The 26855-nt window shown below is 34.3% G+C and overlaps 1 pseudogene; it reads left to right on the forward strand.

Annotated features, from left to right (window-relative positions):
* The window catches only part of LOC149536353 (protein CTR9 homolog pseudogene), a 48383-nt pseudogene extending 24595 nt beyond the window's left edge, over positions 1-23788 (forward strand).
* The last annotated feature ends 3067 nt before the right edge of the window (positions 23789-26855 follow it).

A 26855-nucleotide genomic window follows, 5' to 3' on the forward strand; every position in this document is an offset into this window, starting at 1 on the left:
GCATCTAGGTACAAAATTGATTGGGGATAAGATCAGGTACACCCCTACAGGTGAACCTCAACAAGAAGACTAGATGAAAATGCCACTAGACACATAGGGTCCTAATCTTACTCCTCCATCTCCACCTTGAGTTACAATGGTAGAATAAGGCTTTATGATTCCTCCACCTCAAAATTTTGAGGAAGAACAAGTTCATAATGAGTCATTATTAGAGGAAAGATTGGAAAAAATGGTGACTAGTGAAGTGTTAGAGGGACAAATAGTGGAATATTCTAAACCACTTTCTTGAGACACTAAGGCTCAAGCTATAGTGTCTACTGAGGCTGAGGCTATAGAAGAAGAGCCCTCCCAATAGGATATAACTCCTAGTAGGAGTGATAAGGGGAAGAAGATTGTAGAACATACTCCTTCATCATCAAGAGCTAGGTCCTTAGCAGGACGCATCCCTAGATGGATCCAAAAGAAGATAATGAGGAGTACTAAGCCTCAATTTCATGCTTTAGAAGAGGACATTTGTGATATTTTAGAGATCTTGAGAAAACCTAAGTCTCCATCACATGAGACAATACCCTTGGAATTTTTCACCACCATACGGAACCAAGATTTATTTGCACAAGTGGATCTCCCTCTTGAAGGCATAGATATGGAAGGCCTTAGTCTCAAAGATTATGTATTAAAGGATGTTATGTTGGGAAGGCCTACATGGGATTCAACTTGAAAAATGATGACTATGGGAGTCAAAGAGGTCCTCAAGTACATGGAATAAGAGGAGATTGAACTCCAAGCACTTTGAAGGTAGGTTGAGATCTTAAAAGGATATCTAGCCGAAGTCATTGGTCCTCTTGATTCTATACACCTTGAGCATACTTTGAACACTATACTTAGAAAAGGGGGAGGTGTACAACTTGACCCATTTTTGAAGGCTTGTCAAGAGTGGAAATTTTTTTTTAAGGAGAAAGGTGTTACCATGATAGCATCATCATAGGGAGTTTGAAGTTACTGCATGCTACGCAGAAGAACATAAATAAGATCATAGAAATTTTGAAGCAAGACTTCAGTATCATGGATGAGGTACATGCCTGGAGTAAGGATTTGTAGACTCTACAAGTCATAAATGGCCAAAGATATTAGGTTTTGATTGATGTATATACTAGAGAAGAATTAGACATGATTGATGACTGGTTAGTGAAAATAGTGGATAGCAATAAAGTAATGAAGAAATTACATGAGGAGATTCATCAGCTCAAGGACCAAGCCCAAGAGTGAATTTGGAAGTAGAGAGACACTATAGCGATGCATGCTTGGGTATTATTGAAGATGAGGAATGAGAAAAGTTTTTACTTGTAGAGATACAAGTGGAGAATTTCAAGAAGATTTTTGTGGAGGTTGTTGATGATGAGGACATACGACAAGCCTCCATGACAAAAGAAGCCCTATTAGAGTTAGATACAAAACTCAGAGATTTTGTGGAGACTTGAATTGAGGTGGACAACTATAGACATAAGGTCAAGGATAAATATGAGGTTTTAGATCTTCCTGATGAAGCTAAGATAACTAAGATGATAGAGAAATTCAAAAGAAAACATCCAAAGATATCTTTGGGATGAAGAAAAACAAAACCTAGATGCCAGAATTTTAATTTTGACACTCAGTAGAATTTTGAAATTTTGACCTAGTCGAGGTTCACAACTTCATAGCTCCATAGGTTTGTAGGTCTGCAACTCCACAATTTAGAGGTGCACTAAAACTTAACTTTTTTTTCCAAAAATAACACTTTCCATGCAACAAAAATGCATTCTGATGATAGTTTGACACACGCCTAGTAAAGGACCAACTTCTATTCTTGGCAGCTCCAGACAATCCTACTCTGACTGAAGGCTTCCTCCTACTTTCTCTCTGATATTTTCTCTATTTTTGACATGTAAACACTAGTAAATTTAGGGCTAAATTGCAACATGAAAAGGTCTCAATTTCGACAAGAGTAGGTCACTAAAGCCACTAAAGTTGTTGTTGGACAAATTTGGTCGGCTTCCCACCACATTCATTGTGAGTCACAATTTTGACTTCATAAATGTGGACTTACGTACATGAATTTCATCAATTTCTCTAGCCAACCTGAACTATTATTTTCTCATTTGCGAGCACAAGTCGTCTCAATTTTGATGTAAACCTACCCAAATTTGCATCTGAATTCTGACCACAAACCCTTAGTTATCTACGCTGGTACCATACTCGTGACATAAAATTTTCCAGTTTGGTGTCACAATTGAGACAAAGATATGTCACAATTGAGACCAAGATATGTCGCAATTGAGATGCGTTGTCGCATTATTTTTTGAAAGCTTTGCTCTCATAGGAGTGTTCAAAACTGCACAAAACTTGATTATAAAGCATAATTTCTTGATGCATGAGAGTCAAGGTATCATGCACATTTCTACCTCCACACCATTGTTTCATTCGTCAAATGATTTGTTTTATGAAAAACAATGGGAAGGAGGAAGAAATGTGCACGATATCCTGTTTCCACCGAGCAATTATGCTTTACAACTCAAATTTTGTGGAGTTTAGAAGGCTCCTATGAGAGCAAAGCCTTTGCAATAATTGGCATAGCATCTGAATTTTGGTTCCTGCAGGGAAGTATAAAATTAGGAAATAATTATTTATTAGGAATGAAAGCCAATAATTTCATCTATTTTTTAAATAGATAAACGTGACAAAAAAACTTATAGTCCCAATCACATCATCATAAGAGCGCATATATAACTATAACTATAACTGTCTAAAACCAACATAATTTACAAATATCCACAATTCAAATATTATCCCTTGATGTTTTCTTTAATATTGCTCCAATACCTTAGGGTATTCAGTTAGAAACTTCAAAATTAATGCTATCAAGTTAGATGTCATTTCATAGCCACCAAGGATAAGGTCCATAATAAGATTCAATATCTCTTCATCCAAAAGATTTGTAGTTTTGATGGGTGAATCTAGAAAATCTCCACTCTCATCATCATTTCTGTTTCTCCTTTGGTTTATAATAACTCTTAGAGTAGCATGAATTCTGGACCTTGACTGTCATGAAACAAGAACATTCTAATCACAATCTAATCCAGAAATTTGAAAGTATTAGCATGGATTGTGGAAATCTAATAGATCTCACAAGAAAATTCATTATAACACTTGACTAACCTTGAAAATTGAAAAACATTGATAATTTAATGCATTTAAATCCACACCAAGCTTCCTAATTGAAAAACATTGATTTGACCTAATGCATTTAACACTCTAAAAAGAGCATTTGCACATTACCTTGAGAGCTTTTGTATAATCTGTACTAGGGATGTTGAGAGGAAATGCAACTAACCCATTCATGAATGTCATTAAATCGCTAAAAATTTGAGATGATTGCAGACTCCCTGGCATTAAACTTACCAGCTGCTTCAGCATTAGATTGAGTGTAAACTGTATTAAGCAACAAAGGTTACCTTTCTTAAAATTATAATATTAGAATTTAGAAATAAATAGAAATATTCTACTTAATATTAAAGGTTAAAATGCTTATAAATTATAATCTTAATATCAGAATATAACTAGTAGTTTTTGAGAGAATTTTATTGATGCATGTTTTATTAGTAGTCATTCATAAAAATTCATCTGTTATGAGAATAAATGGTACATTTAGTGGACACATTATTCAAAAAGTTGATAGATTAGGTATTGGGTTTTTTTGGGGGAGGTCGCCAATTTGAATACAACTCCAATAAAAGCATGTGTAACTATAGAGTTCCTTAAGATTAAGCCCACTATTTACATATAGGTCTATAGATGTTGATAGTGGAAGGGGTTAGTCCATGTTTCAATAATCGTGCACTCCTTGTGTGAGGCCTTATTGGTACTAGGCAAGTAAAGACTTTTATGCTTGTGTATTGAGTGTATTGATAATAGTTGTTAGAAGAAAATGTATTGAATATTAGAAAAATATGTATTGTACACACCTTTAAGATAGTTATAGTGAACTATTGTTGAGACAACCTAAAGTAATTATCTAATATTAGAAAAATATGTATTGTACAAACTTTTGAAATTGTTATAGTGAACTATTGTTGAGACCTATAGTGGTCTTTTGTTGACATTAATAAAGTTATCTTATCTTATCTCATCTTATCTATGTAATCACTTTTTTATTGGAACAAGATTAAGTAATTCTCCAATATAACTTGTATGCCCACTAATTACATATAGATCCATAGATGTTGATAATGGAAAGAGATAGCCCATGTTTCATTGATCTTGCACTCCTTGCTCACCTACTCTAATTGAAAGAGTTGTGAGGCTCTATTGAAACTATTGTTGAAACAACCTAAAGTAATTATCTAACATCACCTCTATGTAATCATTCTTTTATTAGAACAACAATATGTAATTCTCCAAGATAACTTCTAAATGACTATGTTTTAATCTTTGTACACATACAAATCACCCTGCATTATTCCTCTAAACTCAATGTACCTATCGAACCTAAAGTAAGGTCAAGTTTATTTTCTAAGATAGTCAAATAATTGTTATATTCAAACATCGCCCGATCAAAAACTCATTTTGATTAATAAAAAAAAAGTGTATTCATCATATTTTCATGTGGTGGAGGTCAGGTTTACAATTGCTATTAATCCAGATGCTATCTACATAGGGCGTGGAAGAATTAGTATAAAATGTAGATAAGATCAACTACCCCTAAAAGCGATGAATGAGATATTGTGAAATAAAGATAGCAACATGTGTAGAATACTATTGAAATAGTTAGGAAAAATCTCAACAAGAACAACATTAATTGTCTATATTGTAATCTATGTTTGAAATAGTAAAAGCTTAAGCATAGCTAGTTTATTTATTTCTTCGCTCAGGCTGAGGCATTGAAGTGTCTGATTTGGCCATTCCAAAGCTTGGTGAATCAGTCATTTTTCTTGAACTCTAATGTTGTTCATAATGTGGAAAATATTGAAGAGCACCAGTGACCTTTAAAGCACCTAATTAGATCAATGGGTTAGCAATTTTTTGATTTTCCATTCATACTCTCGCACAAATTCATATCATTGATCTTCTTTTGTTAAGGAATTGTGTTTTAGCTTCATTTTTCTCTTCCCCTGCAACCCACCAAATTTTGTTTTTCAACTCACTTCTACGAATGAAATGTACTCTATTTTGTTTTCTTTTGTTAAGGAATTGTGTTTTAGCTTCATTTCCTCCTCCCCTGCAACCCCAAAAATTTTGTTCTTCAAATAACTTCGACCAATGAAATGGACTCTATTTTAGTTTTTTGTGTAAACTCGGATACTTTTGGAAGGTATGAGCAATTGTTATCCAATTTGTCTAATGTCTAGGATGCACCAATATAAAATTAACTTTTATACACCAAATTTATACGTTGGGTGCTTCCTATTTCAATAAATGACCCACTCTTCCTACCCATCTCAAATATTATAATGTGAGCAAATGCCGAAAACTCACCTTGGTTGAGTGACTTGTCCACCCTTTTGATTCCCTCCATTGCTGAAAGAACTAAAATATATCAATTAGTGAAACTACTTGAACAAATGAAAGGGAAAAGTTAACAAATTTTGTACAATCTAAGGGATTTATTGTGAATTAAGTAGACTTTGAGATCATTTGATTTCTAACATATGATAATAGATCACATTATTGAAACATTGATATAAAAAGCATACAATATATTGAAAAATAACAACAAAAAGCATTACATATTGTAAAAACAATAATAAGTACCAGAGATGCAAGGGGTGAGGTGAAATGTCCCTTTTCTGATTTTACATGATATTTCAAGCCTCAAATCAGATCTTTAAATTCAAACAACTAATATCCCAAAGATCCACCAAATTTCTCAAGAAACCCCAAATCGGGTATGCCAGAAATTGTGCCAAAAGCTTCACAGCTTCACCTATTATTAATAAATCTGAAAGTGGAAATTTTTACAGAAATTTCAGCAGCATAACAGCCTACAAAATGAAATTTCCAGATACATATAGCCTTTACACAAAAGTTCTCAAATGTAGGACAAAAACTATGCTCATTGGGCTCCCGAAATTAACACAAAAAATGCCCGAAAACACCGCAAAAACACTAATAATCTATCTCAGAAGTTTAATCACATCCCAATACATATATTCAGCTCTATTTTAACACCTTAAAGTCTGAAATACAGCAGCAAACCAAACTGATATGAAATACTCAACTGAAAACACCAAACTCATACAAAAAACACACCAAAAAACCCACAAATCTGCATTGTTCACCACAAAGGCAAACTCTGTATGAGCATGCACATGGAATGGCTTCAAACTCCCATCCTTAGCCTTCCTAGAAACCTGCAAACTCCCATTCTTGGGTCTCCCTAGAAACTTGTAAACTCTCGTTCTTGGGTCTCCTTCTCCACAAGTTTGGCAACCTCTGAAGAATAACAAAGAAATCAGCAAAATCAAGTTCTGGAATCCACCCAAAATGCCTCCAAACCCCTTAAAAGAGGGCATAATCGTAACTCACATCCAAGAGAGGTTAATGAAACATATTTTAATAATAATTTTCATTTATTAGTCCAACGGTTTCCAAAGATTAACCCCCCTTTTTTCGAAACTTCACTTTCTTGGGCCTGCCTGCCTTAGCAAAGATTATTATTTTTTTAATTATTTGAAAAAGGGACATGACAAGTCCTCCCCTCCCAAAAATTTCTTGTCCTCAAGCAATGGCTGAACAATAAACCAATCAATCCACCTGGATCCCGAATGTAGTCATGAACTATACTACTACTAATTAACACGGGCTCCTGCAATATCCTCTGCAATATGACCAAGGGGAATCCATAATCAAACGGACAATTATAGCTCCGCCAAACTCCAAAATCACAACTTCCACAGTCAGAAACCCATGAGACACAAACTCTTAGAACATCAAAACCCAAGTAAAGTGGACTACCAACACAATAAATACCATCAATGCATTCCACTGGCCTATACGGAATGTACAATCCAACTTTGCAACAATGGTGAATGCTCCCGAATGAAACTGTACCAAGTATGGAGAATCCACACACTATACAATGCCTGTAGTCAAAACAACTCTATAGATCACCGACCACTATCTCATAACCATAACTACCATGCACCCCTGATGGTGAAAAGCCATCACAAGATAAATAGCAAGAATTGGAACCCAAACCAAATTTTCCTGCCATCAACTCCTCAACACAAGGATCAAATGCTAACTGATGTACATACCTTGCAATATAATGTTGATAAAAAAAACAAACCTTAGTCAACAACTCACCATGAACAAGTGATACAACCCACTATGACTGATCACCAGCTAAGTTAGGAGATGTCATAGCCAAAGGAGTAGAATCAATAACAACACCCGTTGAAGCATCACTCTGAAACTCCTGCTGTAAGTCATGTATTATCAAGCTGTCAATTGTAGAACCTATCGCCATGTCATGCCCATCACAACCCTCATCCTGAGGTGTCAAACTATCCCATAACTGATGAGAAGCACTAGGAACCAAAGTACATCTTTGTATCATCATCTCATCAACATGGTCATCAAAGGTAAATTGATGAGTGTACCTCATAGTGTAATGCCGATAGAATGCACCAATCTCAGTCAGTGGCTCAGACTATAATCCAGATGAAACTAACTGCAATTGATCATTAACCATGTTGTAACTAACTACTACCTCCGAAGATATCACCAAGGGAGTAGTATTACTAGCAGGAACCATGCCAACTGCCGACTCACCAACATCACACATGATCTTTGATACATCTCTAGTCTCCATGCCTTCAATACTAGAGGCCACCACCCTGTCAGGCATACAACAATCTGCTACAATACCCAACTCAACTAAACCCGACTCTAGTGGGAATGAACCTGATATGCCAATGTTAGTATCAAGGATGGATGCATCCCCATCTCTACTGTCTCTGACAATCTCAACCATGGACATCCTCGAATCACCAAACACCATAGCTTGTGACTGTATAGAATCAGATAAAGACTGTCGTCGCTCTAACTCCATGGTCACCTTAGCCAAATGAAACTGTGACTCCTTGAAAGCCAACTGTGTACTCTCAAGAATCTTAGAAGTCACCTCAAGCTGCTCAGTAAGCTCACTCACCTCATCTTCCTTAGCCAACAATGCATCATATGCTGTACTACCCCACTCCATAAGATAATCTCTGTCAGCTACCAACTGCATATAATTCTATCTTAAAATCTGAATAGCCTCCCATAAAGAGTGGATCTCTATCAAGGAAAGATAACTTCCTTCCTGCTCATCACTAGTAGGAGAACCCCATCCATAATCTGCTAACAACTGACGAGTAGCATCAAAATGTTGGCAAGTGATAGTAATGTCTCGATCACTAACTCTCAATTGATTAGACACATGATGGCACTAGCTTGACTGTCTCCTACAAACCTCCTCTGATGCATTGTCTAAAGGAGTATCCTCAAAGTTACTAGTCTCTAGAGTATTACCATCCATGTCCTGTGAATCAACTCTAAAGCTCATATCAACATACGGAGTATCAAAAACTGTAGTACTGCTGTCCAACTCCTCTGTACCCAAAGAAACTAAGTCTTCAAAATTGCCCACTGCATCCTCCTGGATGTCATCAATGCCAATATGATCCTAGCACTCATCTGTACACACTGCCAAATATGAAAGATCATCAGCACATTCCAACAAGTATGGTCGATTGGATATATGAACAAAGCCCAACACCGGTGTATAAAAACTAATACCAACATCGGACAAGCTGCTAGCACAAGAAAAGACAACACTATGCAATCTACTAATCAAATCCATGATAGCACCCAAAGAAACATTGCTACCAAAAAGTGTTAAAGATCTCCTGTCAACTGAATCCCAAATGCCAATATAACAATCTTGAGTCCATATCTGTAAACTAGAATCAGCTGGTAACTCAAGCAAAATCCTCACTTGAGTAATATGACCAATACCAACTAACTCCACATAGCTATCATGATGAGATAATGAAGTCAAATACTATCTTCACTCACCTTCAGCTGGCGGGATAAATCATGTGAAGTACTACCTACCTCAGCCTAATGTGATGAAGCATCTAACTGTGCCTGGTACTCTTTCTCAGCAAAGTCATGAATGCTCAATGTCTGCTCATCTCTACCAAGTATCTCACCATCTTGCACAACAACATCCTCATAATAATCATCTGAACCCACTACACTCTAGTCACTGCCTATTGTAACTATACCATCCTGAATACCTATGGCATCACCCTTTGACAACCTATAAACAATTGTCTCAATTTGAGTATCAAGTTGACCATTACTATCAATCTGTGTAATATCCTTTCCCACCACCTCTTGTGGCAAAGTAGAATCTGAGACCTCTACCTGGCTATCAGCTAGTTTCTCAAACTCCTCATGTAAGTTCTTGGGAATTGTGTCATCTGTCTTGTGAGAAAATCTACCAAATAGAAATCCAGTCAACTTATCCATCTTAGCTGGGTCAGACAACATGTCATTCATTATACGGTGGTGCTCAACCAACTGTTTAGACATGTCATGGCTTATTTTCATAAGTTTATCTCGAATGTCTAAATAACCATCCTTTCTACTGTTTTGACTCTGGATATCAATTGTCCAAGATTGTGTCCTCTGAGACTTTGTACTATACCTGTCCATTCTGGATAAAGTAGAGTGTAACCCCAATAGGATATAACTTCTTCAAACACCAAGAACTAACATGCAATGATTAGAAGTAGCATGCAACCATAGATTTTGACATGCAACTGATTAGAAGTAACATGCAACCACCAAATTATGACATGCAAGATCTAGGTAGTTGTCAAAAATGACATGCAAGATCTAGGTAGTTGTCAAAACTAACATGCAAGATTTGGGTAGTTGTCAAAACTGACATGCAAGATCTGGGTAGTTGTCAAAACTGACATGCAAACTTCTACAACCACCAAATTCACCAAGAACTAACATGCAAATGATTAGAAGTAGCATGCAACCATAAATTTTGACATTCAGCTGATTAGAAGCAACATGCAACCATAAATTATGACATGCAAGATTTGGGTAGTTCTAAAAACTGAAATGCAAGATCTGGGTAGTTGTCAAAAATGACATGCAACTTCTACAAACCCTCAGGCTGGCAAGATCATGGCTTTGATACCACTGAAATGTCCATTTTCTGATTTTACATGATATTTCAAGCCTCAAATCAGATCTTTAAAATCAAACAACTAATATCCCAAAGATCCACCAAATTTCTCAAGAAACCCCAAATCAGGTATGCCAGAAATTGTGCCAAAAGCTTCACAGCTTCACCTATTATTAATAAATCTGAAAGTGGAAATTTTTACAGAAATTTCAGCAGCATAACAGCCTAAAAAATGACATTTCCAGATCCGTATAGCCTTTACACAACAGTTCTCAAATGTAGGACAAAAACTATGCTCATCGGGCTCCAACTCCCGAAATTAACACAAAAAAAGCTCGAAAACACCACAAAAACACTAATAATATATCTCAAAAGTTTAATCACATCCCAATACATATATTCAGCTCTATTTTAACACCTTAAAGTCTGAAATACAGCAGCAACCCAAACTAATATGAAATACTCAACTGAAAACACCAAACTCATACAAAAAACACACCCAAAAACCCACAAATCTGCACTGTTCACCACAAAGGCAAACTCTGTATGAGCATGCACATGGAATGGCTTCAAAATCCCATCCTTGGCCTTCCTAGAAACCTACAAACTCCCATTCTTGGGTCTCCCTGGAAACCTGTAAACTCCCGTTCTTGGGTCTCCTTCTCCACAGGTTTGGCAGCCTCTGAAGAATAACAAAGAAATCAGCAAAATCAAGTTTTGGAATCCACCCAAAATGCCTCCAAACTCCTTAAAAGAGGGCATAACCATAACTCACATCCAAGAGAGGTTAATGAAACATATTTTAATAATAATTTTCATTTATTAGTCCAACGGTTTCCAAAGATTAACCCCCCTTTTTCCGAAACTTCACTTTCTTGGGCTTGTCTGCCTTAGCAAAGATTATTTTTTTTTAAATTATTTGAAAAGGGGACATGACATAAGGACACCATCTCCTATAACCATACACCTCCCCACAAGGGCTAGTATTAATAAACATCTCTTTGCAAAGTTACTTTGTTCAAGAGCTTCCTTTATCCTAATGGTTCTATTGGGCTGTCTACCTGCAACTTCAAGTGTATATGAGAAGAGTTTCCTGTCTTCTTCCTGGTGATTGGGTATCATGCTAACATTTTCATGGCGGAAAATCAAATAATAAAGAGCAAACATTCCACCTGCAAAAGAAACCATCCCTTTAAACTTAGAATACATGTTTTCACACAAAAAAGATCAAACTTTGACCTAAAAACAAAGTGAAACTAGAGCTGTTATAATCTTACCATCTCCATTATCATTGGCCCACAATACAATGAAGACATATTTGATGAGGGGAAAAAGAGTGAGAGAATATATGATCAAAGACAAAGCCCCAAGAACGTCATCAGGATGTTTGATGCCATTAGGAAAAGTACTCGCATACACATAAAATGGTGACATTCCTATGTCCCCATAAACAACACCAATACTCTGAAATGCAAATTGCACAACTTCAGCCATGCTCAACATTTGAGAAACACCACAATCACAAACATCATCAAAAAATATCCAAAATCATGTTGCCCTAAAATTTCCTTATGTGACAGTTGTGATGAGGAGATACCCATTCAGTAGCACAGTTGGTGTTCTACCTGGTAACAACCATAATAGCACTATTTAGTGGGAAAAGCTTCAAGACACAACTCTCTTCATGCAATCTCTGCTGCCTAAAATATGTACTGAGCTACTCTCTACTTTCAGTGTTACTGAAGAAACTAATTCATTTTTGTATAGCTGCAAGTTATTTGATTCCATTAGTCCTTGTTCCAAAAACAATTTATCCATTAATAGGGTGGGGAATTTACTTACTAGGTTCTCTATCCCTTCTTCTTGTCATGATGAACAAATTCCATATTCCTATTTTGGCTGTTATTATCATCTGGATTGTAGTGTTTGGAGCACTACTTTTCATGGTGTTTCCTCTTTACAACGATGGAATAGTATGGGCAATATCGGTGGCAGCCTATGCCTTCTTTTCTACTCCATTTTTATGGAATTCACTGGTGAAGTTGATGAAATATTTAGTCACATTCTTTGAAGACTACGCTTCATTATTCTTAAGATCTAATTACAAACAATCTCATCTTTCCAAACTGTCTTGAATGACAGAGCTTGAGGCATATCTTCGATTGTTTTGACTAGCAGAAGTCACCTCCCCTTTCTGGAGTCTAAACTTGTGATATAAGACATGGCAACACATTTCGATGCACATCTGACCATGTTAATGTTTTATTTAGCATGGTCAGATGAGCAGTTGCACTTCAATCAATATATAAAAGGTAAAATATGTCAAGCCAATTTCAAACCAACAAATTGTTATCCATAGACTCTAAAATAGTTGAAAGCGCAAACTTGCTTATGGAATCAACTGTGCACATTTTACAAAAAAACCTATTACATAGTACCAAATATGAGGTAAGTTTTACTTTTTCAAAATTAAATACCTCTGATAGATTCCTATCTATCTGGCATCTATCAATGACTAGTTGTAATTTTATTTTGATTAAACCCCTAATATTGGTTTGAAGGTGTTATTTTCATAGACCACTATATAAAAATAAATTGTGTACATCTGAGCATAATATTAGTTTTATTTCAAGTACACAATTCAGCATACATCTTATGCCACCATTTTGTGTGAACAATCCATTTTGCTTATATGTATTTTCGGTAGTTTCTAAGAGTTGAAATGTTGCAAATGATTCCTATGATAAACTTGGATTATCCTGGCTCTTTATTGATAGCACTGTTGTGAAGGTTATTGTCAATCCCAAGAGCTGTACTTCTATAGCTCCCTATTCTTTTCTTCTTGGAATGATTTTAATGCCAGTCTCCATTTTACAAGACTGTACAATATTTACTCTATGAGTCTACATTAAATGTAAGACTCTATTGTAGTTATAAACCATTATGTGAAATTCTAGTATAGCTATAAACTTGCCAGAAAAGCTCTCTTTTTATCATCTTATTAGTCATGTGAATCCTTCCATAAAATATTTAGTTTTCAAATTTCAATTCTAAACTTCTAAATTTCCATGAAATCTCTTGCCAAGATGTGCAGAGTTTGTTTTGGTAGTGGCCTATTACAAATTTCAATATAATCCTTTTATGTGATGTGGAGATAGCTGACTTCTCCTTATCTTCACACCAAAATATCTTATGCTGGTGATGCCTCTTTGACAAGACTTGATGCACATTTTACCCTATTACCCTAAATAATTGATAATTAAGACAACCCACTTTGTTTCATGTAAAACAAACAGAAAATTTTTCTTTCCACAAGCCTTCCCAGCCAAGCGTTCCCAGCCACAAAATGAATATCCAAATAAGATGCAGTGCTTCAATTTGTCTCTCTCTCTCTCTATATATATTTCATAGAAATTATTTTATCAGTGATCATTACAAGCTGAATATTCTATTTAATTTTTTAAAGACTTATCCATCCATTACCTGCAGTGAGATTGGGTTCTCAAAATATTGTTTCACAAACAAAGGAGACATGGCAGATAATGATCATGGCGACCCTGCTAGAAACAGGAGATCAACTTTCAAAACAATTTTTTTAATGTTAAAAGACATTAGATCTTAGAGAACTATTTTGAACATAAATGTTTTAATAAATGGCTTAATAACATTTTGATTGGTTATTTTAGAGATTAACCAGAGCTTTCCGAGAGGACTAAGAGAGCTAGTTCATGTCATACTATACTGCAGATAGTGAAGAGCATATTATTCCTTGTATGGCATAAGAAGTTATGATATTCTTGATTTCGATAGAGTTCACCTATTAGAACATTAGGCTTAAACTTTCTACTACCACTTTACGTTACAATCCAACTCTTTCATGAGAACTAAGTTAAAGATGCATCTATTTTATAATCCTCCTCCTTCTATATGAGAACTAGGTCAAAGACATTGCATCTATTTCAATGAACAAATCTCTTACTAAAATTATGGTTGCACAATTTAACTTTTGGTATAGGCTATCCTTCAAGAATCCTTGACTTTACCAGCCATCGTGGGCTTTCAAAGGGATTCCCCATGTAATAATAATAATATACATAATACAATGTAGTTCAATTCAAAGCACTTAATGAGAGGAAGTAATTTTACCAGTTAGAAAAACCTACAGTTCAAAACTACCATTACTACACTCCCTCTCCCTCTCCCTCTCCAGACATCCTTGCAATTACCATAACCGATTGTAGTAGAGAACAAGATTATAATATAGTAAAAATATAAATTTATTAGAGTATTACTACTTCTAGCCTAACAACAGTACAAAAAATATATGCATAAACTATTATTGACATGAGAAAGCTTATACCAGTATTGATAAGCTAGAAAACCTAGTAGGATCTTGCTTACCATAGAAACAAAAAGATCTGGGGTGAGTATTCTTTGGTAACTCATCCTCTAAAAGACCCCTCTAAAGGAAAGCACAAATTGGAAGTCTGAAAAACATACCTTTTTAGCCTCCTTAGAGAAAAGTATGTCCTATTGATGGTTCCATTGATCAAAGATACAGAGTGCATGCCACTCAATATCTTCCAAAAAATTGGCACTTTTCTTAGCAATATTGATCAGATTAACTGCCAGAGATTGCATTCTCTTGTGTGCATCACCCATAGTGATGAGCACAGAAAACTCACCAAGAATACTATTTACTGACTTGGGATAGTTGCTCTGAAATAACCAATCCTCATTCTGCAGAACATACAAACTGAAATTGAAATCACAAGATACAATTGTGGGCTGTCCAAACACATGCAACACAAAAATCTTGCCAAACTTGCCAAAAACACCACATTTTAAAAAACTCTATAACCCAAATCATCCTGGCATAGATAATCATTTATAATAAAATAGAGTGTAATGAAACAATTTGTACAAATGAAGAAGATAAGAAGATGCTACCAAATATTAGCAGTGAGTAATAAGAAATTTTAGGATGACAAACTTGTAATATCTCATACTTTTCTATATGTTGATCATATAAGCTTTACTATTTGAATTAAAGAGTTGTCTCTAAAAATCTAATTTTTAAGTTTCTAACTGAATGCCCTAAGGCATTGGATAAGTTAGTAAAGAAGACCCAATTTTTCATTCTTTTTTATGACAAACAAGAGATCTCAAAATATTTTTCCAATATTGAGTGTACAGTTCTAATCTTTCAAAACATCTATTTGAGAAAAAATATTTTTATGAAAGTTATAAAATGTACGAAATCATAAGTCTGGTTAATGTGTTGAATTCTATAAAACTCTTCAACACTTTTTTTCCTCTCTCTTTCCTTTTCATAATCTCTGTAAGGATCAAAGATTATAGTTCAATATGAATAATGTTTTTGATATTTATGATTAATCCAAAATGAAGTAGCCATGGAAATTGCAAAAAAAAATATCACCTGAAAGCATGGCTGAATGTGTTGCTTTCTGGTGTCACAAAACCACCATCCAAAACCAAGTCATTAAGAGTGTCTTCAACAGCCAGCTTGTCATTATGAATGTTGGTTTCATCTCCAAGAAGGGGCTTTTCAATATAATGTAAAGATTAAAGGAAGTAAAAATAGGGGGAAAAAAACACCTTGGGTTTCAAGAACAAATCTAGAAAGAATGTTGTGAATGCACAAAGAGTTTGTCTGACCTGCTATAGTAATTGTCATGTTTTTTAATACGTACACCCCTTATTGCTTGTCATGTCCTGCAAGACAACAACTTTGTTCACGGAGCAACATTTTTATTGTTTTCTCAACATTCTTATTAAAATTTAATTGTATGAGGAGGGACTATCATTTCTTATTTTTGAATTTGACTATTCTTAAACTATTGACCATGACCATGATGTCATCATCAAATCATGTCTTATGTAATTTATAAACTATTAAAATACATACCAATGGGCGATACTCATTTCCCCCTTCAATGTGACCATGTTGCCTACAATGTTGCTCAACTGTTGTGATTAGATATCTTCGAGTCTTTAAGCCCTTACACATTTTGCAAGGACAATAACATTTTCCATCACCTTTTCTTTTTAAGTTAGACCACAGTCTAGCAATTTTCTCCCTATTTTTTTGTGCGTTGATATCATCAGACATGGTCTTTCTTGAATGGAATGACTCATTGGTGGAAGAAGGATGATTTGTTTGAAACCTGCAGATGGAGTAGTAGGAGGAAGACACATATAAAAAGGAGTTAGGTCTTTGAAACAAGTAGGAGTTAGGACATGCTCGAGTGGGGTCAGCCCAAGATATTTTGGAATCTTGAAGAACTTGGTAAAGGGTATTTGGAAAAGTGAAAATAAACAAGTATTTTTATAACTACAAAGGAGGAATCGAGAGCATTATAAATAATGAAGAAGAAACTTAAATCCATACAACTTCACCTCTATTTACAATTTGACCTTTCTGCAAGTGAAATATGACAATATAAAAAATTTCCAATCACATTTTCACTTTAAAAAGAACACCAAATATAACTTTGCTACAATATCTTTTTCAAATTCTTCGCTATCAGATTCTTCAGAACTGCAAGCTCCTATGCAAAAAAAAGATGAGATGTACTAAGTAATTTTTGATGGGCAATATTTAAACAAATCAACTATCAAAAAAACAATTTATGAAATTTAGTTGCTTTATTATGTATTGAAGACTTGGCAAGATGTTCCCAAGTCTATCTATAGAATGCCTATCTGCATGGTTGTTTCCAAATAGTCTAGTATGGTGCCGCTTTTGAACAACAACAAATGTCACTAGGGTTGGTAATTTGGCTCAAGAGATGCAAAAGCCTGTTGACACCATAGAACTTTTAGTTCATCATATAGCATTCAGCTGTCTTCTTTAACAAAATCCAAAGAGAATAAAATCAAACTAATGAGCCGTGTCTATCTTAATTGAATAGCAAGTACTATAGTGAGTATTAGGAAACTGACCTTGTGAATAGCATCTAGTTCATAAAGTATTAGGAAAGTGACCTTGCTAATTAGTTTAACATAGATTGGTGAATAGAAAATTCATAATAAAAATCTAATTTTTTTCTACACTTGTTCAAACCATATAATGAAATGACAAAAAATGAATTGTATACAAAGACCATATTGTAGGCTATCTAAGTTGAAAGTGAGTAGATGACCTTTATGGGGTGTTGTACCAAGTGGAGCAAGTATGTGAGAGCTTGAAGATGAAGGGCTCCTATTTTGGGGCCAATATTTGGTGGTTTCGAGGTGCCTAGGGAGAACCTTTGATGCCAAGTCTTAGTTATGTAGACTTTGGCAAATTTGGTGAGCTTTCTACGAGTTTGTACCTACTGTATCAGCAGCCACTATGCCCTATTCCAGACCTTCATTATTTTGATTGACATCAATTATAAGTGTGCATCCAGATGTTAGCTACAATTGATTGGGGTGGTTGTTAGTTTGTATCAGTCTAATTTGACATGTGTGATGGCAGTATCAACGTGTTATCAGCATCTTACATTATTTAGAAGAGGTGTAGTTTAGTGGGTAAATGTTTGGTCATTGTGGGAATGGTATTCTATGCTTTCTGTTAGGTTAATTTGTGTTGTTGCAGCAGTCTAATTTTATAATCTGAATGTTGTATCAGTTTGTTTCAATAATGTTCTTGTTATTTTTCTATATTGTAATGCATCTCACTATAATTTCCCCTTTTTGACATGACATTCAATAATAAAAATAAAAAGTAAAAATATGAAAAATTAAAATAACATGTAATATAATTATAATTTAATTAAGTTTAGTGAATGATCAAAATGAATGCAATAAAGAGTTATGAATATTGAAGGATTAAGATATAAAGGAGAGACCATTCTATGAGAAGAGAACATGAAGGAAGCAAACAATCACTTGGAAATAAATTATTATTCTATGAGGCAGCAATGAAGGGTAGCGATTCAATTCCTTTTGAAGGGTGGCAATTCTTTTATTAATAAAATATAAAGGGAAGATCAATAGAAAATCACCATCAAATGCCATTTCATTCAACTAGATACAAAATTAGAAATCCATTCAAGAATCAATTTATGAAATCATTACACACCAATATATCAAATTAGCAGTCATTCAATCATCACTATCAACATTTGTTAAATCATCAATCATGAATCCATCAAAGTAAACCATTCAATTGTCCACCTATCATCAATTGGGAATCAAATATCAAAATAACCAAACAATCAGACCAACAAGCAAACAATCAGTCACTTATACAGGAAAATATCAACTATTCGAGTATCAACCATTCTAGCATCCAATCATTTAAATATTTATAGTTAAGACTCAATTGGTTAAGCATCCACCCATCAATCTTTCAAGAAATGATAATAAAGAGAAATCAGACAATTGACAATGATCTATCAAATACATCAAGATATCGGTTTTGAATTCTAGTTAGTACTTGCAAAATGGATAGGTTCTGGGCCCATAGGGTAGGCTAAGGATTTGAGGCAATATTTATGATACATATTCCACAAAAATTAGCATAATTGGTATAAATACTAGATCGTTACTGCAGAGTGTAAAAATTGATTGATTAGGACATTTAGCAATTCCCGATTTGGGTATTCCATTTCAATTTGTTTAAATTGTTTTGTCCAATGTAGGTTGATGCTTTTTAGTTTCAACATTGAAACCCAAAGTGTCATATTTGGTAGGCATGTTTGTTCTTATAGTGTTAAATTCATTGACTATGATTTTAAGAAAAATCGACGATGAGACTTATTTTTCAGATGCATGATGAGAAATGATTTCCACATTGAAAAGTTTTATGAGAATTCCTAGGTTCAACAACTATGTCTTTTCTAGGGCTTATAGCATCTCTTATTTTGAGCTTATGCAAGTGACAAAGTATGAGAAGGGTAGACTTTAGTAATGGCTATTGCTTTTGTTATTATTCCATTGTTTATTTTTTTGTTATCTCATATCTATGTTTATTTTACATTTTTTCATTTCCACGTAAATTGTGGCTTGAGGGCCACACCTTTTTATATTGATTTAAGAAAAAAGATCAAACATAAGGGTGCATCTATAGCTAACTACTTAACATATAGAATCATATTAACAAAAAGGTTCATATTCATTCTCAAACATATTAAATTGTACATCAGTATAGCCACCAGGGCTAGCCTCCAAGAGCAATCTAGAAAATTTCCACTATTCAGAAGGGTGACAAGAATCATATTCCATCTTGCAAAAATCATTTTCCAGACCGATACACAGGCTTTCTCAAGAGTATAGAGAATAGCCCAAGCTTCCATCTAATTTTTAGAATGAGTACTTAAGGAAGTAGAAAAGAAAAACTAAATAGGGCTTAACATTTCACTACTAGTACCACCCATTCCTGTTGGACGTGGATTACTCCTTAAAAACCCATCTATATTGATTTTGAGGAAATCATTTGGGAGGGGAGACACTAACCTAAATGGTTCACTTTCTTGACTTGCTAAACTCTGGGACCAAACCTATTTTGTGAAGAAAGAGAAAAGCATTGATCCAAGTGATTAGCAATGTGGAGATCCAAATGAACAGTTGACTGAGATAGCTCTTGTTTTGATAGACCACCCTCTCATGAAATCTCATTCATATTATAATCTTGGACGATCTTATCATAGCAAAGGTGATTATGAAATTGTTGACCACTACTACATGGCATCAATCAAGGAAAGCCAAAAGCCACAGGATTTTGTGTTGCCATACTTTGGGTTGGGACAAGTTAAATGAAATTGGGAGATCTTAAGAGTTCTCTCTCAAATTTTGAAAAGGTTCTGGAGGTTCACCCTGAGAACTGTGAGAGCTTTAAAGCTGTAGGCCATATATATGCTCAACAAGGGCAGTGAGAGAAGGCTCTGGAAATTCTAAGAAAGGTAACTCACATAGATCCATGTGATGCTCATTCCTTTATTAAGATGGGTGAGTTATTGATATCATCAGACCCCAGTGCAGCCTTAGATTCTCTTAACACAGAAAAGTCTCTTCTGAAGAAGAGCAGAGAAGATGTAACCATTGAATTGTTAAACAACATTGGGGTTCTTCATTTTGAGCGTGATGAACTAGAGTTGGCTCAACAAACTTTCATGGAGGCATTAGGAAATGGCGTTTGGGTTGAATTCATCAATAAAAGCCCCAGTATAAATTTTGAAGTTTTTCCTATGTGTTTAAAGGATATGGAATTCTTCCATCGACTAGAAGAAAAAGGTGTTTCACTTGAGTTGCCGTGGGATAAAGTGACAACACTATTTAAATTGAGTTTCTTTTTAAATACTATTTAAATATAATTTAAAATATGAATTTATCCATGAGAAATCCAATGAATAGGTGCTCTTGCATCATAGACGGAGATGCTGATGCAAGGTATGATGTTACTGACTTCCCTCTTAGTGCCCTAGTCCACCAACTCATACATGAAACCATGGGACAAAAAAGAAAAAATTTTGGATTTAAAAGCTTTTTCGATCGGTTATTAGGAGTATGAACGAGGTCTGCATGTCAGATTTGAATGAAGCCCTAAGATTCATTCAAAGCCCCCACACCAATATTGGCATGGAGGCTTCGAGTGAAGCCCCTTGGGACCTTCATTCAAAGATTTGGCTTCATTTGAAGCCCCTAAAATTTAGCTTCCCCACTTTCCATCTGATTTCTTCATTATGGAAAGTGGGACCCATTATTGTGGCCCTACCCAGGAACAAAATTTTATCACCTAATTTTCCTTTTGTTGACTTCATGATCTTTCTATGAAGCAAATAAAATAATAACTAACATTTTCTATGTTTCAAACTTCTATGTTGACTAAAAAACATCTGCTGAAATAACTTTATTTGACAAATTCCATTAAAAAATTATAACCTTTTTCAACCTAGACTTATATTAGACATTTTATAAGTTGCACTAGATTAACATGTTTAAAAGTAACTACACATATCTAAATGTGTGCACTACATAAGTGTGCAATAAAAATATATATGTATATTTCAATCTATCTTGACATATGTTCATAATCACTCTTATGAAAAGGAACGTATTCAAATATTTCAAGCTCATCTTTGTCATTTGGCTCCCCAAAAATGTGCATACAAGTAACAAAATATTATAGAAAGTCAAGTATTCAAACTATTTGCTAAATGTTACAAGAGAATGATAGATCGTTCATTGTTGAATATATAAAATATTTCATATACCATAGAATAACTATTTTATAAATGAAAACTTTCATACATGGGATGAAGCATTCTAGTTGTTTGAAAGTCTATTGGACATTGTGAGCTTGCATAAAAAATATCACAATAGCCCTTGAATGCTTGAATGTTCTTTTTTCACCTATAAGTAGTGGTGAATATAGAAATAATGAGACATTTTATTTAATCTACTATATGGATTTGAAGCAAACAAAATTATTATAGCAACTCAATGCAAAGGAAAATCAATATATTTAATTTAAAATAGTCTAAAAGTGTTCATACAAAAACTATAAATGATTATCCCTATTTAATTGATCTTTATATATTCCTAGTTTTTCAGCTAATGACCAGCCAAATGAAGCCCATAAAGACAACAAGACACAATTTATACCCAAATTAGCATTTTAGAATATTATGAGTGAACCACATTTCTTTCTTTGTAGCCTATTTTATCTTGGAAATAGGATACCAAATCATGTTGTTATCCTTGATTTATAATCTTATCCGAGTTGATATTTTCTAACAAAAAATTCAATAATCTATTTAGATAACTTGTCTTTTATAGTGTTAACCATTCTCCAAAAATACATATATTTTTTCTAAAAATATCTTCGAACTCAATGGAAAGCTCATGATTCAACTACCTCTTGTCTCCTATTGAGGTATTTTGGGGATGCTATGATAAATAATTCATTCCATCCTACATTGGTAATACTTCGTATTTGGTGAATACATCATTTCATCGAAAAGACTCTTTGTGTGGTGAACCTTTAGTATTTTACCTATACAGTAGATAGATCAGAAGCAACAACATATTTAAATAAACTAAATATCTCTAGAAACATATATGTATATATGTAATAATGTAAACCAAATCAATCTGGAATATTTTCAAGATATAAGTTAAATTCTCATGGATCATTTAGAAGTCATATGTCACAAAAATCTTCAAGTGGGTTACAATTTCTTATTTTTGAAAAATAAATCAAATATTGAATAAATTTGAACCTAAGATTTATTTAAAATAATTTTAAGATATATATTCAATAAAAAAATAAAAAAACAAAAGATAATAGAACTATATCATTGAACATAAGAGGAACAAAATTTCATCACTTGATTTTCCCTTTGTTGACTTCAAAATCTTTCTGTGAAACAAATAAAAAACAAATAACATTTTCTATGTTTCAAACTTCTATATTGATTGCAAAACATCTTCTCAAATAACTTTATTTGGTGAATTCAATTTAAAAGATTAGAACCATTTTCAACATAAACTTATACTAGATTTTCAACAATTTTCAAACTTCTATTTTGACTACAAAAGATCACTTGGAATATAGATCATCCATTGTTGAATATGTAAAATATTTCATATACCATACTATTTAATCTTGCCAGGCTGTTTGAATAGCTACATGACACTGAAAAAGAAAATCTTTTGTACAGGCTAATATTGTTCAAGTTTCCTGAATATGTGGATGCATATCTATGACCTACAGCCATGGCCCAGGCTCAAAATGAGATCCAACTAAGCCTAGAATTGATTGGGGAGGAACTTAAGGTGGATAAAACCTCAGTAAATGTGATTACCATGCTTGGAAACCTGGAACTGAGAACAGATGACTGGCTTAAAGCAAAAGAAACAATTAAAACTGTACAAAATGTATCAGATGGTAAGGATGCTTATGCTGACATTTCTCTTGGAAACTAGAATTATTTTGCAGCTTCATGTAATGAGAAGAAGGATCCAGATGTGGAGGGAATACATCTTGATAAGGCTAGGGAACTGTATTGCAAAGTGTTGGCTCAGAGACCTAGAAATATCTATGCTGCAAATGGGGCAGGCATTGTGCTAGCCGAAAGGGGTCATTTTGATATTGCAAAGGAAATTTTCACACAGGTTCAAGAAGCTGCAGTAGGAAACATCTTTGTTCAGATGACTGATGTGTGGTTAAATCTAGCACATGTTTACTTTGCACAAGGATAGTTTGGGCTTGCAGTGAAAATGTATCAAAATTGTTTGAGGAAATTCTATTTTGGCACTGACACCCAAATTTTATTATATTTAGCTCGATCACATTATGAAGTAGAATAGTGGCAAGATTGTAAAAGAACATTATTAAGAGCAGTACATTTGGCACCCTCAAATTACATGTTACGCTTTGATGTTGGTGTTTCCATGCAGAAATTTTCAACTTCAACACTTCAAAAGAAAAAACGTACTGCTAATGAGGTTCATCAAGCAGTGTCTGAATTAAAGAATGTGCTCCATGTGTTTAGCCAACTGTCAGTAGTGACAAGCCCTCATACACATGGCAGGTTTCAAGGATTAATATAGGCTACCCACGTTGTAGCCCTATATGATTGCTTTCACAACCTGCCGTCTCTGTGCATTTTTTCTATATGTATGCTAATTTGATTTAAGGAACTGTTAGGCTATGTAATTGTATGATTTGATCATGAGAAAAAATTTGTGGAATAATGAAATATGATAAAAGAAACAAGGAATATGCACTATGCTTCAATGAATTTTAAAAAATGTCAAGGTTGATTTTGCAAGATGAGCATCATAGAACTTTACAAAATTATGAAGACAAGGCAGATTTTGTGTTGCTCAACAAGAAAGCATATTTCTAACTAAAGTTTTGACATAAAAAGTTTAGTAACTGTCCTAGAAAGTAATCTTGATGAAAGAAAGCATATTCTTAAAGTAGTGGCTTGGTAGAAATCCATTAAAAGTGTCCATTAAAAAACACAATACAACCTGAATATGTCAGTATATGGCAGAGAGTTTTACATGGCATTCCTGGGATAAATAGAATAGTAGTCAAGCCCTATTCAAGAATGAGAAAGCTTTCTATTTTCCAAGGAGAGGACTTCTATCAAGATCAATCATTAAATGTGGAGTGCACTTTGTAATAGACATAAAAGATTGCATGAAAGTTGTGAAAGGGGTGCAGAAGATGCTCACTTTTTCCTTGCAGAGTAACAAGTAGTTGGTGTTGCTGTTTCTATTAGTGTGAATTATGCAAAGTAGCCAATTGTGTTTGATAAGAAACTCAGTGGCAATTGAGATGACATCCATTTCAAAGGAAGAAGACCTGATAAAGATAAGGCTCTTCAAGCCCTAAGGAGATCAAAAGCATTCAAAATTCTAGAACCCTACACAGTCAAGAGAAGAAAAAGTGTGCAGAGTTTCCCCTAATAGTTGAGATCATGAACATAATCCAAATAGGTAGTTCATGGAAATTTGCATAGTATGAGTGAAGAATCTAATGAGATGATACACTGCATATCATAAAAATTGAAAAAAAAACCCCCAAAAAATACTTTAAAATACCATGTGATCGGAGCATGAAGGAGGTGGCAAGAACAAGAGCTAAAACAAAAGGGTGATGACATTCAAGAAAGCAGAAATGGAAGTCTACAATCATAGCAATAAGTTGCAACAAAGTTTTATTACAATGTTCTACAATCAAAATGCACCCGTCAATGATTTTTAGTAGATGTGCCCTTGTGCCCTTTTTGATGGTGACCGCACTTTTTTGCTTCCCTCGTGCCAATGTTGATGGAGATTGGACTCACAGCTTCCCTTGCGCTAATGTTGATGGAGATCGGACTCGCAGCTTCGCCAAATGAAATGTGAATTACATTTTTGCCCTTTTTTTTTGTTTTATGCTTTCGTGTGTGTTGCAATTTTGACAGAATTAATTTGTTGCAATTGCGACCAACACGGGCATGTTATTAAAAAAAACAAAATTTTGCTTTATAACGCGACCAACCAACCCATTTAAAAAACTTGGTCGCAATTTTTGGTCACGATTTAGGGTGAAATGCACTAGTGAAAGGTCTCATGCATCTAATTAATGAATGTAAAATGGATGGAGTCCTACTTAGCTCTAGTTAGATTGTTAGTTTGTATGTAATTAGTTTGTTTTATTAAATTAAAAACATTTTATTGCATGAAGATATTTCTCACTCTCAACACAAATTGAGGAGATGATTTCTTATAAATACTCCATTGTAATATGTAATTGGGGCCACCATTATTATGCAATAAAATTATTCTTTTGGTACTCGCATTTGGAGTGTAGTGATTCTTTCTTAAATGTGTCATTGTTTTGTGAATTTTATTCATGAGATTGTGATTGAGCCAAAGGTTTATTGTGTTTTTTTTGGTTGTGTGATCTTTTAGTTCTAGTGTTTGCTAATTTTTTTTGAATTTTGTTGATGTAACAAGCTTGAGAAGAGATCACTGAATTGTGTCTGCATTGCTTTTTTTCTCACATGAGCACACTTTTTGTGGCCTTGTGATTTGATGAAAAATGAAATATCATATGATTGTAAAAGTTTCTCACTGACGATTGCATCAGTGGATTTTAGGAAGTGTTGCTCCTATTTTCATTGGTTTCTTATAGATTTCTTAAAAAGTTTAACTCGTAGTGTGCTATTTTTTGTAGCTTATGTATGTTTAGGATTTCAATTTCAAGTTATTTCAATTTCATGTTATTTTATTTGCTAACCTCTTGTTAGAATAGGAACTCATTTTAGTTGCACTATTAGAATTGCATTCATTGAAAAACCAAAAAACCAAAAGTATTGTTCTTTTGTGTATTATTTTGAGATAGCAAATAGATTTACTTCATTTCGAGATCATAATAGAACCAACAAAGGCCTCCACATGAACAATCACATTTATCTTCAACTTAGTTGATTTTGGTATGTCTCAAGACAAATATTGAACCTTGGAGTTGATCCCAAAAAGATTAGCTTTTCAAGAGAGGAATTGCACAATGGATTCCTACTATTGACCTCATGCATAATGACCGCCCAATAGAAGTGGCACTAGAAGGAGGGCCCCCTTTAAACTCTCAAAAAGGAAGAAAATTTGTCAAAGTTTCAAAAAAATTTCACTTCTACAATAATTTGCGCTTCACAAAAGTTTACAAAATTTCCTATTTTTTTGATAAATTTAGGTCCATAGCTCTATAGGTACACAAGTCCATAGATTTTTAGGTACGTAGGTCTATAGATTTGCAACTTCACAGATGTGCAAAACTCTGTGGTGCACAAAATTTAGAGAGGTGAGAAAGTGTACTTCTACAGAGGTGCACTTTTTCTGGAATTGATGCAAGATGGAGGATATTGATCCAAAATTCCCATTTTAGTGAGCATTAAGATCTATGCCAAGTGCACACAAGTTTCTTGATCTTACCCACTTCCATAAACCACGTAGTGACAAGGGAACATCCTAAGTTCAACCACTTCCATTCAAACTTTCATAATCTTCTTCAACTCCACATCCACTCCAACCACTTGGTGGACCACTACATATTCCAATAGCTACTCCTCAACAACTACCATTAGGTCTTCCAAAACCTCTAATGGTGTTTTTTGCAAATGTT

The sequence above is a fragment of the Cupressus sempervirens genome, chromosome 10, assembly GCF_028749045.1.
Source record: "Cupressus sempervirens isolate cs-2001-9-10 chromosome 10, ASM2874904v1, whole genome shotgun sequence".
Taxonomy (NCBI): Eukaryota; Viridiplantae; Streptophyta; class Pinopsida; order Cupressales; family Cupressaceae; genus Cupressus; species Cupressus sempervirens.